Source organism: Diadema antillarum, unplaced genomic scaffold (assembly GCF_040938485.1).
Source record: "Diadema antillarum isolate AM-2024a unplaced genomic scaffold, OU_Dant_1.0 seq00000651_RagTag, whole genome shotgun sequence".
In the NCBI taxonomy this organism is placed as follows: Eukaryota; Metazoa; Echinodermata; class Echinoidea; order Diadematoida; family Diadematidae; genus Diadema; species Diadema antillarum.
Window position 1 is genome coordinate 282,739 of NW_027271564.1, and position 10,449 is coordinate 293,187.

Sequence of the window (10,449 nt, forward strand, 5' to 3'; positions counted from 1 at the left end):
AATGCGAGCGAGCGGAGCGAGCGAGCTTGAAAATTGTGACATTTTACAGTCTCAAAACTGCCGTTTGTAGAATATTCTTTGCAGTAAGGGGGGGGGGGCGCACCGGGTGGAACTGCCGGCAATTACTGGCAGCAACATCAGGAGAATGGCATTACGACTAAATGCCAGCGAGCGAGATTGAAAATTTTGACATTTTACAGTCCAAAAACTGCCATTTGTAGCTATACTTTTTCGCTTTGGAAATTAAGAGGGGGCGGGAGGGGGGGACGCCCGTTGCGCACCTCCCCCTGGATCCGCCACTGGTAGTCAAGGGTGTCGGTTTATGTTCATGACTGGGGGAGGTATGACCAGCGAGGTGGCGTCGAAGTGACCAAGTATGGGAAGGATGTCCAAAATCTATGTATATAGTCAACACTGTATAGAATACACTTGTACTAGTAGATAATTATGTATAAAATCAGTGCTGCCAGAACCAGGGGTGCGAATTGCTTTTGCGCACGATTTTTTTGTTTTTGTTTTTGTTTTTGTCCCCGATGCAAAATAAAAAAAAAAAACAATATAAGAAAAAATAATAATCATTTAGTGTCCGGCGTTGAGGTCGCTCGCAGACTGAAGTTTTTTTTTTTTTTTTTGGTTTTTTTTTTTTTTTTTTTGTCTGAAGGGGGTGCGTTCGCACCCAACGCACCCCCCCTGGTGACGCCCATGATGTATGAATGTGAAACTGGCTGAAGTTTTTAGTCTTTATTTTAGGAAGTGAAAGAAATATATAGATCTTCAACTAAACAAATTAACATGCACCACATACCAAGAACTAGACTATGTATATTACAAAATACTTTCATCAATAATGACCCAAAGATTGGAGTTCTTTATACACTGAATTACATCGAACCCCCTGATTTTATACATTTACAAGTAAGGTGAAACATAAACCACTTCACTTTGCAGAATGGACAATACAGTCGAATTGAATTGATTTGAATTGATTTAAATTGATATGAATTGATTCGAACAGAATTGAATTGAACAATACTTTGACAGTACACTGGTGACAGTATAAATTCTTGAATAATTCAAAATGTGTAACAATGATTTATACTGCGCGGCATGGTTGTTGGACAGGAAGACATGGTCTCTTCTCCATTTCCTTGAGTGTCATGTTTTCTTTTCTCTGGTAGCTGGAGGTATACCCATCTTATTTTCTATTCAATGATGTCATTATGACGTCATTATGACGGTGTCGTCAGTACTTCTCTCTCTCTCTCTCTCTCTCTCTTTCATGTCTATCTGTTACATGTTGGTGTGTGTACGAACGCCTGTCTAGGTGTACTTGTGGTGGTGGTGGTGGTGTGTGTAAGTACTTCATTTCTGGGGACCTACGCCAACGAGCATCCGCCTTTCTTTAGGTCCGCCTTACATTATCTGAATTTTCAAGTATGAATATGCCATATTCTCGACTGAGTTAAGTGTATTCTGTAACTAACTCTTACACAAATTTCATTTTATTACACACGATGGTTTTTACATTTTCACATTTTCACGTTTTCACATTTTTGTTGCTATTTTTAAATCTGTAGATATATATGTTGGGAATGTAATTTGTGGAAAACTTAATGAAATGAAATAAAATGAACGATTGAAAGAAAGACAAGGTGGGTGTTACCTGAAACCCACAAAACGTCTCATCATGACACTCCTTTCTTATTTTTAATATTTTTTTTATATTTCATATTTTGGTTTGGTTTTATTTGTGCCTTTTTTCAAATCACACTTAACAAAAAATACATTCATTAGAAAATAACATTACACGACGCATATTAAAGCTTAGCATATACTGTCTTACAAATCAATTCAAAGTATATACATACATTAAGAACATGATAGTATTCAATGTATAAGACGTATAGCATAATGTCACCAAAAAAAAAAATGTTCAGAAGGAAATCATGAAAATAACAGTTGTAAATAATCTAAATGATGATTGAATGTTCATTCAGAATATGTCAAGTCGTTACGATAAAAGGAATTTAGAAAAAAAATGGGATTTAAATTAATTGATGTTAGAATGATATTGTGCATTTCTAGACACTGTAATAGCAAAAAAAAAAAAAAAAAGCAGTAGACCGCGATCATAAGCAGAAACTTGACATGGATCGAGGCCTCGAGGTAAAATTCGAAACTTAAATTCGACTTACATAACAGTATAACGGACGTGACTACAAAATAGAATCAATAATCAACTCAAAAATATCGCAGTAATTTGTAAGGTAAGAAAAAATAGAGGGGAAAATTTAAAAAAAATCATTTTATTTCTTTTGAATAGGTGTTTTTTTATACTAAACACTGTGCTGAGGTGAGTGCTTGATTATTATCAAGACCTCCTTATACAATATCGTCGAGGTGTTGCCAGGAATGTTAATATAAATGAAACATCCTCGATCTGTTTCTAAATATGACAGCAAATTCCAGTCTTCTTTAGTTTTTAGCGATTTCTCAATGGTACTTCTTTGTGTTCCCTCTTGTTGTGCCTCCCATTAATTTCGTCATTCACACGTGCATCCACCATATACTTAGTCACTAACATTTCGGAGACAGTACTCGCCTTTGCGTAATGGCAAGTCTGTCTGGCATATTGTTCCCAGTACATATTAGATTTTTCTTCTTGTTTCTAAGCATTACAATATAGAGGAATAGCCAGAGGTTTATCACAAAAAAAGATCTCTTGCTTGCAGATTCAGTCCAGTGCTCCCGATCGGCAATTATATCGTACATCTTAGCCATTTCTAATGAACTACAAAATGTAAACTTGCTTTCTAAATACAATGATGTTTTTATTCTTGTTTTTATAGGGATACAGTTCAGGGAATAAAACTCAAATGCCTTCACACTTAAAAAAAAAAAAAATGTTCATTTTATCGATAATTGTCTATACTGGTTTCTTTTAGTTAAATTTCCAGAGTATTTTGACATTAACATACATGTATTAATGAAACTATTTTGTCCAACCAACTTCAGAAATGAAAACTAGCTTTCATTCACCTTTGCAAAACATACAGGATAGAAAAAATAACAAAATGCAAACAGCAACGAAAATGAGGGAATAACATGCTCTCTTAATTCAACATTCCAGACTGCTTCAATTGATATATTTTACTAAATTTTACCGAACTTTCAGCGATATCCAAATCTGGACACTTTGATCGACACTTTAATGTTTCTACCCTATCTCAAGTTACTTAACTCATTTTGAAACATTGTATTCAATGAGTGAATACATATTTCAGTTCGAAACATCCGTATAGGGCCTACATACACAAAGATGATACGTATATCGCTTTGGCCGGCCAGCACAAGAGGGCAACTTTGACAGGTAAGGCGAATGCGGTCCGAACAGATAGACTTGTGTATACAGCCTGTTGACAGGGGATATTGCCAGGACGTGTTTTCATTAAGGAATATGCTAGATCACTTCCGCTCCGGATGAACGAAATACCGTCCATCACTCGCAAGCTCCCTACGACCCTCTAAAGTCATCAGGAACGGAAGACTAAACGATCGATATCTAAACGGGGGCATAAATATTTTTGCACACAGGAGGTGCTTCATAAGGGTAATCGAAGGGCTGGTGTGGGATCTCGGGGACCCCTTTTATTGGTCCTTATTTTCACCTATACTGAAGAATCCTTGAGGATGAAATCATAACATATATATATATATATATATATATATATATATATATATATGTATATATATATAATTTCATACTCAAAGATAAAAATCTATGGATCTATCAAGGGAGACATTACCGTCATAATTACTATATCATATAATGGAGACACTCGACCTTAAGGAAGGAGACAATTTGTGTCCCCTTATAGTTTTCAACTGTATTATATCACTGGAGTGTAATACTAATATACGTCTACGATTACATCCCGGTCGAGAGTATGTTGTACTGCTGACATTGTTTAATACACATTTCCCACACACTGTCTCCATAAAGCTAGATCAAGCGTTTTTCTCCAGTAATCAAAACAAGCTTCTTCCCCCTTCTTCCCCCTTCTTTGCATGTTATGAAGGAAAGGGGAAGGACGATAAATGAAGGTCTGAATGGGAATCTGCATGGAAAATGTGACCTGGAATACACTTCTCAAAGTCACATCTTCTACGAGATCATTTTTCGCCTTCAGAGCCTCCTGCCTTCATTTGCCCAGTCTTCACGTCAAAATATTCATTTATTACTGCGCGTAAATATGTATGTACGCTTGTACCATTGTGCGAGTTTGCTTGACCTGAGAAAAACCGCCATCTCATTTCGATTCCGTGGTCACATTACGCCTCTTCCTCTCGCGTCCATTTTCTATATAAAGAAGAAAAGCAAATTCTCCTGCAATTTCAGGAAGACGATGGAAACCTTGAGGCCAGCCTGATAGTAGTCGCACTACATTTCTTTTTTTAAAGCAGTTCTAATGACACTTGCCCTTTTGTTTCTACGTATGTTCTCGCGCAAGCAAGAGGGATCGTTCTCATGTTCAGCCCACGTTGTTCTGGCCTGTGTTTTCTCACTACTCCTGAGACAAGGAAATACGGGTGGTTAGCTGTATGAAATTAACACCCCAAACTTCCCCGGCCACTCACGGGGATGCGTTTTTTGCATTCGTTTTCTTTTCAACGTACGTATACTTACCAAGGCATGCGGGAACTCTACGAGTCCTCTGCCATGCCTCTTGGCTGGAGCGATGAATTTCAAATGTCAATACACGTTTGCAACCTCTCTTCTGTAGATCGATGGTGAAACGCTTAAGTAAATACATGGCCATCGTCTCCCATTCCATGCTAGTAAGCACCGACGCGATGCTCTGAGAACGGTGCCAACTCAATGTGGTAACATGAACAAGAAAGTGAAGTGGCTGGCTGAATACAAACTATATACTCACAGCAAAAAGCAAGATCATTACAATAATTTATTCTTGTGGACAGGCGCACTGCAATACGACATAAAATATCCTCGCGAACCCTTTTTAATAACAAGCACTGCTTCGTCATAATCCGGCGAGTAATTACTCAAGAAGAATCATTTCATAAGCGATGATGGATTTCGGGTACATCCACTTTGATTTGCCGGAACAGTATATCGCATATAGCTTTGATTAGTGTAAGGCATCCATCCCAGTTCAGAGCTTGGAGACTTCGGAGCGGAACAAAGGGAAACAGAGAGTGTATGATGCGAGAGAAAGAGATGGGGGGGGGGACAGAAAAAGTCACAAAGGGGATGAGTATGAAAGAGAGAGAATAAACGAGGGAGAGAGAGGGAGGAAGGAAGGAGAGAGGGAAGATGGAGGGAGGTAGAGAAGGGTGAAGAGGAGAGGAAGAAAAAAGAAAGTAATGTTGGAATAGATGGAAAGAGAGGGAGAGAGAGATGGACAGAGAGAGAGAGAGAGAGAGAGAGAGAGAGAGATTCAGACAGATTGGTGGCAGAGAGAGGGTGGAAGAGGTATTAAGGTTGAACTTTTTAAGCCATTGACTTGACAAAGGCCTATATATATAGGCGAAAATTTGTTAAACGTCTTTCACGGAGTTTCCTTAATTTCTACTGTTGTGAACCAATATCTTGGACACTGAGCACTTACCTTTTGCTGTTATATATATATATATATATATATATATATATGATATATATATTATGTATATGTATATATATTATATATATCTTTTATGATGATATCTTGAAAAGTAAGAGGTAACTACTCATCAAACACCAAGTATTTAGTCTCATTACATTGTAGCTTTTCTTATACTTCACTGCTCTATGATATACGGCTCTTTTAGCACTTCAATTACCCATTCCTGTCGACCCACACCTGACATAATAACTGCTCAAGTACAACTACCACACTACTTAAAGTGTCACTGGAAAACATCGTCATTATTTGAGATGTATGATATGATATATAGTATGATATCAATGATGATAAAATCTTCAGTGTAGATATGTGCTTGACAAAACAATATCCTCCATCAACTAACAAGATTTTACTTGTCGGTAGTGTGACCAAGTATCACACACATACCTCCTTGATGTTTTTTTTTTGTCGTTGTTTTTGGCACTGTATACATTTTCAGTGTGTTGATGTTGTCTTTAGTCTTGTATCGTTAGATTCAACATTGCCTTGTTTGCCAGTTTGATATAAATTTTGCTTGAAAGGATTTTCTGTTTGAGAGAATAGCATCTAAGAGGTGAATTTGTGCTCTTTAAGTTATCTTCCCATCGACAATTATTTGGCAACACGAAAAGAGAGACGCCAACTCTTGTTAGTCTTTCTTAGAACCCAGGGGCGTAACCTATAGCAGCGACATCCCTAACAACACGTGAAAACATGCGTCTCGCCCACGTCACACGTGTTTTGTGCTTTCGGCCGGGGGACGAGTCTTAATCATGACGAAATCATTAGCGCGTCTTATCACTGTAATGACCCGCCCGTACACAAACATTGTTAAAGTGGTATTTTTAGGCGTAGTGCGTTGGCTGACTCGACTGTTACATCTGTTTCTGGATAGTTTCGCATAAACAGTCAAAAGTAGATAACACGTACTGAAGCCGCATGGTTAGGGCGTCTCCCCTTCCCCGCCTCCTCAAAAAAAAAAAAAAATGTACAACTGAAAATGATCTTGCAAAAAGATATGCCCGAAATTGGGATCAGCAAAAGGCGAAAATTGTCGGGAAATTTGCCAAAGGCAATTTAAAGAATGTGATTGCACCTCGCCTCTTGGGATGCACACAGGCTTCTTCTCAAATGTTTGCTGTGCTACAGCCGTGCACACTGGTGTGGAAAAAAGGATGGATAAGGATTCTGCTATCATCATCACATCGTTGTCAAATAATGTCCACTGGAGTGCGGAAGAAACGTGTTCAAAATAACGGATTCCAAGACAAAAAACTGCATTAAACTTTTCCCCTGTCTGGAGCTCTGCTCATATTAGAAAAGCTCTAATCAATACGACGATCAAGAGCTAGATTCTCCCAACGATGAATGTTAACGATGACACATTCTTTCATTAGATATTCATTACTATTCACATCACGTATAATATTTTTTGAGATTTCTGAACAAAGGTCCCCCTTGTTGCCAAGTTGTTCTGTTTCTCAAGACTCTCCTATACATTGATACGGCATGCCGGTTTCTACTCTTGCTTATTATTGCAAGAAATAATATAATTGCATTTAGACTTAATCAAAATGCAAACGTGAAGTATCAAAGTTCTAAACACCTTAGCTGAAATCGGCTTAACATATTTATAAGTGAAAATGTTTGATTAACAGCTATTCTTCTTTCAAAGCATACACATAATAAAGACCAGGTAAAAAAGGAGCCTATCAAGTCAAAATTGTGTACTGAATATTCTACCCTTTTCAAGATTTCTTCTTCTCTAGCATGGTGTGAGTCCTTAGCCCCTTGTGAATCCATAAAATTTTGCATTTTTGGCACTTTGATTTGTGGCGGAACAATGAAATTATTGGTAAAAGTTGACACACTTTTTCAAAGGGCAGAGCGGTATTTTGAATGATTTGTACCCAAACTCTACACCGCTGGCTTGTGACAGAAATAAAGCAGTCTTGCATTAAAAAGAATTTTGCCATGATGCAAACTTATGCGTCACCTTCCCATTAGAAATTTATGTGTCAATCCTTTCCCGGTAAGATTCAAGCTTCTCAAGATCCACCATCAGGTTATGGAAGGCAAAAAGTAAGCGTCTTGCCCTCCGCCGCCGAGAGGTCTTATGTGGCCTTACTTCAAAAGGGTATAGCTTTGCTGGTATTACCGCTACTCTTCCACATGTGCCTGTCAAGTAACATTCATGTACCTCGGCCAATAGGGAAATAAACGACTTGTTGAATAATGCATGCATTGATGCATGAGTCAAAATCCAGAGTGCCTATTTTTTCTCTCTTTTTTTTTCCTTTTTTTTTGTGGGAGGGGGGGGGGGATGGTTGATTCTCTACAACATCATCCTCAACACTCCAACGTGGCCAAGCCAACATAGATGAATAAATGAATTATAAGACAAAAGCACGACGTGCTTGCCTGGTTATCAAAGTGTGGTTTATAACGCCAGTGGTGGATCGGGGGTGGGTGTGGAGGCATGGGGCGCGCGCCCCTTTATTTTTTTCATTAAAAAAAGAAAGTGAAAATGAAAGGGGCGCGGGCGCTCCCCCTTCGATTTTAGCGTGAAGCGGCACCATGATATTGGTCTGAAGCCCCCCCCCCTTTTTTTCGCTTTTCAGCAAGTGGCCAGTTGCATCAGAAACACTTTTTTTTTTTTTTTTTTTTTTTTGCGGCTCCCCTAGCGGAATTCCTGGATCCGCCCTTGAACGCCCACGTATACTTGCTAATTATATGTCTGTCGGTATGTATTCTATAGGGTGCGCCGTCGGTCACACATACATGACTGGTGCGATTGGGTAAACAGTATAAAGGTCTTACGACCGATGATCTGGGAAAATTGAGAAGAAAGATACATTCTTAGAAAATGCTAACAATGATCATGTGGCTATTGTTGTCTTATTACTTTGGCTTACTGATGGAGTAGGCCCTACAGAGAGCAAGGGCGTCGTGGATGGGTCGGGGTGGGTGTGAACTGAGACAGGTGGGACTGGGTTAAAAAAAAAAAAAAAACGTCGTAGAAGGACGCAGGGGAAAACTTGCTTGTTGAGTCACGTTAACATTCTCGCAACGCCAGACATTTTAATGACGCTGCCATTAGTTGTAAAAAGATTGCCAATGGTAATGCCAGTGATATGCGATCGCAGTGAATGTGTCTAACGCCCGCAACGGTGCGGTTGAAGACAGGCACCCCATCAGACCTGGCACCCTCGGCAACCCCGCTGAATTGACAGATTGCGACACGGATCGAACTTTGTTGAAGAAATCACGGAAACCGCTGGCCTCTGCTCTGTACCTACAGGATTGAATTATTTACAAATTTACATATGTTACAGGCAAGCATGGCGGTCGACGTTCATGTTACATTAAATGTGCATTTCACACGTAGACTCGCACAAACATCCCCTGGTTATGGTAACGGTATCGCCCAATCAAGTTCCCACAGAACCTTGAATATGTCTAACAAATTGACATGAAAAAGAAAGAAACGAAGTTTATTGTTTTTTCTTCTTGTGAGAGTCAGTGAGACCAGCACTTGTTTTGACGGTTGCAGTGGAAATTACAAATTCTTTCTCGGTGAAATAGAGTACACACAAATGCAAAAAGAACAAAATCATTTTTTTTTTTTTTGCATATCACTTTCGTTCACTTTTTGTACATTAACGGATTCTTGCTTGGATGCCTATAGTGACTCTTTACCAGAAATTGCAACGGACAGAATTGATAATTCTTGTCAACTATCTGTCTGAGCCCACTTGACAGTGGTGTAAAAGGATTTTCTATGTTTTAACCTTTGGCCATGAATGCTGAGATGACCACCGATTCGGCAGCACTATTAAGTACATGTACCGAGTACAAGAGCAGTGAGAGCCCTGGAATTTCTGGAAACGGACCTTTTTTTTTTGAACGATAGTGGTTCTTCACAATCAAAAAAGCTCACCCGAGGTTTGCCTGGCAAAAAGTGATGGATACTATACGATGTAGATTATTCCCAAGTACGGGAATGTCTTGAGCAGCAATTGATCTGTTGAAATCGCCTGTTGATAGTTCCACATGCAAAATGTTTGTCCATTGATGTTATGGGCAAAAGGCCGACTGATTTGCCTAATCGTGACCTCGAGAAGACACGTACGCTGAGTCTATATGTCCTACATGGATCCTTTTATGAATCTCTTTAGAATCTCTAGCCCTTGTGAGGAGAAGCCGTCTATATGCAATAACGAACCGGTCATCAAATCTATTCGAATCTTCAACAATCGCTTGTGACACGCTCCGAGCTCGGCAGAGATTTTCAAGACGCCAACCCGATCGCACAACATCGGACGTTCGGCAGCCGCCATCAAAAATACTGCTGAAAGAAGCGCGCGGATCAAATCGCTGATTATAGGGTATCTGGATTTTAAAATATCAATCATTTCAATGCAATAAGCTGATTATGCACATTTTCGAGAATCGCATTTCATTCATCGAAGTCTCTAGATTTTCAACAACGCCACTTATCTACCCGCAGTAAGTGGATCATGAATATGATGCATTCAATATTGTGAAACGCCTCCTCGCAACATAGAAAAGAGTATGCGCGCTGTAAGTGGTGTCGGGTTTTATCAAGGAGGTACTTACCTCTTCGCTTTGCTTCAGTGACAGTGATGATAACACTTGTAAATCACAAGTGCTTACAGATCCGTGCATAGATGAAAAGGGAATGAATGAAAAAAACAATAATCATCATTATCGAAAGAGAGTTTAAGGTTTTTACAAGACATATCCCCAAGATTCTTTTTTTTTT